At 38.3% G+C, this 7,435-nt stretch overlaps 1 long non-coding RNA gene across 1 annotated transcript; it reads left to right on the top strand.

The window, feature by feature from the left end:
- Positions 1 to 2,215: 2,215 nt before the first annotated feature.
- Positions 2,216 to 4,519, top strand: LOC138682497 (uncharacterized). The gene is made up of 3 exons (XR_011322598.1): positions 2,216 to 2,330; positions 2,428 to 2,757; positions 3,254 to 4,519. It is a non-coding gene; the product is annotated as an uncharacterized lncRNA (long non-coding RNA).
- The last annotated feature ends 2,916 nt before the right edge of the window (positions 4,520 to 7,435 follow it).

Raw genomic sequence — 7,435 nt, forward strand, 5'->3', positions numbered from 1 at the left:
TAGTCAAAGTAGAGGAGTAATATTTTTTTTTTAAAAGTAGCATATTTGGAGAAGTCCATCTTGATTGTTACTTATCTCCTTGTTATGTTCTATGTGCTTAGAAAATATTTGCATTTATTTGTTTCATCAGGCTTGTTTGTTTGGTTTGTAACTGAAATTAAATGGACTAGCCTAGAGATCACTAGTTCCTTGTTTTTATTAGTACATTTGGATTACTCTGTTATGCCTTCAAAGTATTTGCAACTCATCCAGCTATTCTATACCCCATTCTTCCCTTACTGAAACAGTGTAAACACTTTTTTCTCTGCTGCACCTGTACCAATTGGCTGACTACAGTTGACTTTTTAAGTGACAAAAAGAGAACATGAAGCACACGGTCAAATCAAGATAATAGCTCTCTGTCCTGCCTCAGGAACAAAGTTTCTCCTAAGTCAATATTAACCCTTACATCTCTTGTTCATTTTGCACCTTGGACTTTTTGACTGTGTCCCTTTATGTCAGTGCTACCACTTTCTATTAATCTTTAGCAATATCAGTTAGAATCTACTTTCTGTGCTCTCCCTTCTTGTTTTCAGGGTGACTGAAACCTGGTCCAACTACGATGATCTTCCAGCCTGTGTGTGACAACTGATGCAACCCTGTACCATATACATACAAATTGTGTGGTTTGTAACAAAACTGTGGGCAACAGAGAGAGGCTCCCTGACCTGGCTGCCGTGCTTTTGGTGCCACCTCTTCTAGAAGGGAAGAGGAAAAAGGAGTTTGTTCTTCCCCTGAGACCAGCTGAGCATATCCAAGTGCAGAGAAGCCCTTGGACAGCAGCATAGGGCAACCAGCCAAGGACAGAGTAGAAGGGGAACATGAAGCATTGAGATAAACCAGTGGGTTTGCTCCTGAAAGGAGCAAGGGGCCTTTTTGAAGCAAGAAATATGTCCAAAGCTAAGACTCAGAAGCAAAAGAAAGCAGGAGAGCCAGAAGGGACTGTGTGGAGTTTGTGGAAACCCAAAAAGCTACTGAAAGTTGCTGGAATGGACAGCAAGGCTGAAGAAAAGGATGTGTCCTTGCAAGGGCACAACTGGGAGGGTACTCGTTTCTTTCAAACATTTAATTTCCGTCACCTTTGCCCAGGACATCTGGGGTTTTCCTTTGTAAATATCTGCCTTGGGGAGGTTTCATATTTTGTGTTATAGTAAACCCAAACTTAAGACACTGGTTACATTTTTTTTCTGTCCTTGTGTAAGGAATAGGCTAGACAATTCTACCTTAAAGTTTTGGCAAATTTAGGATTTTCTCACACCATATGTGGGGACCAAGTCCAAAAAAAGAAAAGCATAAGGATTCTTCATCTGAATTCTTAGACTCCTAGAGCTGACTAAAGCCACAAGACAGTAAGTTCTCCTAAACAATTAGTAAAGAGGGAAGGAAAGGGAGGAATCTTCAAAGTGTTGAGACATGTTTTGGTGCTCTATTTGCACTAAAAGCAAACTAGAAAACCTCCAGGTATGACTTAGGAGTCAGACAGCCACAAAACAACACTGGAGTCAAAGTGCTGATGAGTTAGTACCTTAGTTCCCACAGATGAACTACAATCATAAGTGTCCCTAAACCAACGAACTGCCAAGCAACTAATCTCTCAAGCAATGGAACAACGAACTACAGGGGAAACTGCAGGGTCAAGAAAGTTCCTTCGCTTATTGTTTGTGACTCTGCGTTAGGTGGTGTTTCTCTGGAATAAAGAGGAGGAGGCATTCTTATGAAATCATTTGGCTTGTCTCCATTAATTAATATATTAGAATAAATACTATATGAAATTATCCCAGTATAAAGGTCAACATGAAAGAAAAAATCATCAGAATTTTTCTGGAGTTCCCCTTACTCTCTCCACCAGATGAAACATAAAAAAGCAGAAAGCACTGGAGATGAGCCAGCAGTTTCATCATTGGTGAGAAAGAAGTTTCCTGTTAGGTGGAACACTCAGCTGTATTTCTATGGGATGGGCTGGGATGCTACATAAAGAGCTTTGCCTGCATTTCAGGCAAATCAGCCAAAGTATCACAATTACTTTTCCAACTATAAGCTTAAGATTAATCAGAGCTGTTCTAAGTGACCCACCCGCCTGCTAATCTCAATTGTATCTGTTCCTTCTTGGAAATGTAGCTTCCTGTAAACTTGTGAGTCTCATTTTCAAGATATTTTGTTTTCACTGGTGGTTTCAGGTCTGTTGGCGGTCAAGAAAATCTCTTTCTTTTGAGAGTTCCCCTTCCCCAGCCAATTCCATCCAGACATCAAAGCCTGAGGATTCTACAGCATTCCCTGCGAGCTTTAGCTCTGTAAGGACTCTGCTGTCAGACCTCCTGTCTCAGTCCCAACAGTTATCTTTTCCAGTCCTCACTTCTTTCTCTAATTGACATTTTTCATACTTTACAGCATTTAGGTTACTTACGCTGGACTTCTAGATTTGTTATGATTGAATTCCAGAAAGCAGGTGGAGCCCATGAAACAGAAGCGATTGTTCTGCCAAGTCTTTCTGTGTGACAGACAGGCTTCGACTGATTCTTGCTGCTCATCTCTGAAAGACACTGTTACATCTTTCAGTGTTATGAACTCCTTGTGATGCTTAACGACGAATTCTTGAACTGCGGCTTGTGCTGTAAGAAAAAGGTCATCACAAATTGATTGCCTTTGATACAGCAAAACAGAAGCATCTCAACAAGCAATGTATATACTTAGTTCTTCAAAAAGGTTAATTTCCCAAAGGTAAGAGAAATTGCAGATTAAAGTGTCTTGAAGGAAAATGAAACAACCATTTTCTTTAGAGGCAGTTTGGTAGTAGACAAACCCAGAGTTCATGTGATATCATTAATGAAATGGGATATACCAGAGCAGATTTGGGATTATAATAGTAATATTCTGCCCTCTAATTCCTGAAAGTCTGTCTGTACACTTTCATGGAAAATATGTCTTTGTCGTGCACTCCACCATAGCATAAATAAAGTGTACTTTACATCTGTATATATCCTTATTGAGGTGCTGAGATACTCTTTCTAGCTTTAGTCTGTACTTTTAGGAGTTGTTAAAATGTCTCTTTTAGGGAAGATGCAGCCATAAAACCAGTCCAAGTACTGAAAAAAGCGTAATGGGAAGGGTAATAAAAAGCTCAGTCTGTCAAGTTTTTCAAAAGATTAAGAGACTTCTGTGTACAAATACATTCAGAGAGAGGAAAACAAACTACTAAAGTGGTTTTTATTTTAAGGAAGAAGACATAACAAAAGCCAGTGTTTGAAAGCTCAAGTCAGAAATCCAGATGAGAAACAAGACACATGTTTTCAGCAGTTTCAGTAAAAATCATCCAAGAGGTGTCTTCAAATCAACATTGCATGACTTTCTGAAAAAATCAATTCTACGTACACTGGTATGGTGTAGTGAAATACAAATTACTGCATCAAAAGGGGGATAATTAAATAAAATGTAACTGCATATGACATTCAAATTAGATTATGAAAGTTTTTCTTTTAGCTTTTAATTCAGTAAACTATAAAGAAGTTTTTTGCTGAAATCTATATAGTTGAGTATCTTCTCTATAATTTGCATGTTCTTACAGACATGTATGCAAATGGATGATAATAGAAAGAAAGACCCATTGGAAAATCTTTGCCCAAAGGTGGATCAACTTTGGAAGCAGTTGGGACTTCAGCTACTGTTTACCCATCAACATAAGTGTCTTAAAAACTAATGATTCATATTATCACATTTTAGCTACATAAATAAACTTAATTAATGCATCAAAAAATGTCTCCCACTTCTGAATGGTTTTGCATCTTTTCTGTGGTAACAGTCTAGACTCTCCTGTTCCATGGTATTCTACCAAGTGAGAAACTTAAAATTACATTAGTAGACTAAAGTTATTGGTGGAGCTCATATGCTATTGCTCCTTTGAGGAAGTTGCCATTTTAATGTATGTTATGAATAGGACCTTTTTTGCTCTCCAATAGAAACCTACTATGATTATTTGGGAGTACTGTTACGGTAGGTTCGTTGTCATGGATTACATGATTATTTAATTATTTTTTTTCTTCGTGTGCACCAAACAGCAAAAATAACTAATTAATTGAGCTATTTGTTTTTATAGTTATTTTAAACGATACCAGCAACTTGGTAGTATCATGCAGGTATTTGTAGATTGCTCAAACCATAAACTATCCTTACAAGTACCACTGTCATCATATTTTCTCCTGTATCTTTTTTTTTATTGTCTGAAGAGTCATATTTCAACTTTTGCACTGCTTCTTTTAAACAAAAAGATAAACCACTCCTCATCGCTGGCCTAGATGCAACTTCCTGTTGTGCTGCAAAATGTAACCTTAAATATTTATAAATATTTATAGGCATTAAAATACACTTGATATTCAGTTTCTTGGTTTTTGTTATGAAGCATACACATGCACACACAGATAGATATATACACAATTATGAATAGACTTCATTTTTCAACTCTCTATACTTGAATTCACCACACATCCAGAGAACAAGCTGTTACATGGTTTGAATAAACGTTGTGCATATCCAAAATATTTCCTGCACAGATTGAACAAATCCTTCCTGCAAAACAAGAAAACATAAGCAACTTTAGATAAAGATACGTCTATATATTTTAGCCTGTTTAAAACCTATTCATGTAGTCCTAATAGATGTATTTTAACCACTGTTTCCAATATTCCTATAGGGATACCAGGCTCAAAGGAAATCTTAGTAAACTTTTGCAATCTAAATACACCAAACTGCAATTTTTTTTATCTCCCAAGCTAGAAAATATAGAGAAAGGGAGAAAATAAACAAAATACTAGCTAGTATAAACAAGAAAATGAAGGCTGCTGCCAGAACATTTTTCCTGTTTTAAACTTCCTCCCACAGCAGTCATAAAGCCAGAAGACATTTTTCAAAGAATTTTAAACACTGTTGAAAATAACTCAGATTAAGATGGGTTTGACATATAGAATCAGAGAATCATAAAATCACAGAATGAGGGGAAAGGATGAGGTTGGAAAGGACCTCTGGAGACCATCTAGTCCAATCCCCCTGCTCAAGCAGGGTCAGCTAGAGCAAGTTGTCCAAGACCGTGTCCAGTCTAGTTTTGACTGTCTCCAAGGATGGAGACTCCACAACATCTCTGGGACACCTGGTCCAGCATTTGACCACCTGCACAGTAAATAAGTGTTTTCCTGTCTTCAGATGGAATTTCATGTATTTTAATCTGTGCCCATTGCCTCTTGTCCTGTCAGCGAGCACCACTGAGAGAAGTCAGTGGCTCCCTCTTCTTCATTCCCTCCTAACTTTTGCACACATGGATAAGATGCCCCTGAGCCTTCTCTTCCCCAGGCTGGCCATTCCCAGCAATCTCAGTTTTCAGCCCACCTCACTGACCATTTGCCTAGCCTGTATTTTATCAGTTTTTCTATAAGGATGTTAATGGAGATAGCATCAAAAGCCTTGCTAAAGTTGAGATAAACAACATCCACTGCCCTCCCCTCATCCACCAAGCCGGTCGTCTCATCACAGAAGTCTATCAGATTGGTCAGGCATGATTTCCCCTTCATAACTGTGTGATGGATTCATGTTTGGTGTCCTGGTTTCAGCTGGGATAGAGTTAATTGTCTTCCTAGTAGCTGGTATAGTGCTGTGTTTTTGAGCTAGGTATGAGAAGAATGTTGGTAACACTGATGTTTTCAGTTGTTGCTAAGTAGTGTTTAGACTGAAAGTCAAGGATTTTTCAGCTTCTCATGCCCAGCCAGCAAGAATGTGGGAGGGGACACAGCCAGGGCAGCTGACCCAAAGTGGCCAGAGGGGTATTCCGTACTATGTGATGTCACATCTGGTGTATAAACTAGGGGGGGATTCACTGCTCGGGGACTAACTGGGTGTCTATTGGTGGGGTGGTGAGCAATTGCACTGTGCATCATTTGTATATTCCAATCCTTTTATTATTACTGTTGTCATTTTATTAGTGTTATCATTATCATTATTAGTTTCTTCTTTTCTGTTCTATTAAACCGTTCTTATCTCAACCCACGAGTTTCACTTCTTTGCGCAATTTTCTCCCCCATCCCACTGGGGGGGGAAGTGTGTGAGCAGCTGTGTGGTGTTTAGTTGCTGGCTGGGGTTAAACCACAACATTTGGAAATGGTTTCCAGGAGGATTTATCTCCATTATCTTCCTAGGTACGTATTGACGTGAGGCTGACCAGCCTGTAGTTCCCCAAATCCTCCTTCTTGCCCTTTCTAAAGATAGAAGTGATCCAAAATGATCAAGAACAACATCACAGCGACATCAGCCAGATCCCTCAGCACTTATGGGTACATCCCATCAGCTGCCAGAGAGTGTATATGTCCAGTTTGTTACATGTTCGCAAACCTGAACCTCCCCTATGAAGGGTATGTCTTCCTTGCTCCGGATTTTCCTATGAGTCTCAGGGACCTGGGATTGCCGAAGACAAGTGTAACCAGTGAAGACTGAGGCAAAGAAGACATTGTGTACGTCAGCTTTTTCCATGTATTTTGCCACCAGGTCCCCTGCCCCCATCTAGCAATGGGTGTGCGTTCTCCCTACTCTTAATTATTTTTGTCTTCTGCATACCTTAAGTACATATAACTCCTATCCTCTTCTTAATACAGACACTAAAGCTATTATTTGTTTAGAAGAAATTAAAACAATGAAACCTGGCTCATTATACCAAGATCTAGTACCCAACCAGTCTCAAAGCCTTAGAATTTGGTTAAATTGGGCTTGTTTTATCCCGAGTTCTACAAAATCATACTTTCATTCTGCTTAATTTAGCCAAAAATTGAAATGACAGAGTCTATATGAAACAAACAAACATTACCTAACTGCTGATTAAGTGATTTTTAAAGCAATCTAGCTATTATTCTCAGCTGAAAAACAACATTAGGGAAAATTTAAGTATCAGGGGAAAAGTACTTAAGTTTGGCCACTGTGGCAGCTAACAGTGATAAATGAAGTTCAGGGTTAAACTACTCTCTTCTGGGAGTTTCCCTTTCTTGTTTTAAGGGTGTGTGGAAATATGCGCAAGAAGGTTTTGAATTTCATAACAATATACAAGAAAAGATGTGATAACTGAAATTTGCACATGGATTTCAACCAAATTTTTATCCTTACCAAAATTTAATATTTACCAGTAATTCTTTCTCATATTCAGTCTTCATAGTGCTTTGTAGGGTTAAATTTCTGTCAGCATTCAAGCTCTGATGAAATGGGGATTATATAACAAAAAAATATATTTTTTTTAATTAATCTGTCAAATGAATCTCATTAACGCAGAGTCTCATCATAATAATTGCTTAAGAATCAGGCATTAGAACATCTAACATCTTTAAAAGAGTTCACTGTATTCAACCTGAGGTTGCATAAGCGTCTTTGAATA

The sequence above is a fragment of the Haliaeetus albicilla genome, chromosome 28 (assembly GCF_947461875.1).
Source record: "Haliaeetus albicilla chromosome 28, bHalAlb1.1, whole genome shotgun sequence".
Taxonomy (NCBI): domain Eukaryota; kingdom Metazoa; phylum Chordata; class Aves; order Accipitriformes; family Accipitridae; genus Haliaeetus; species Haliaeetus albicilla.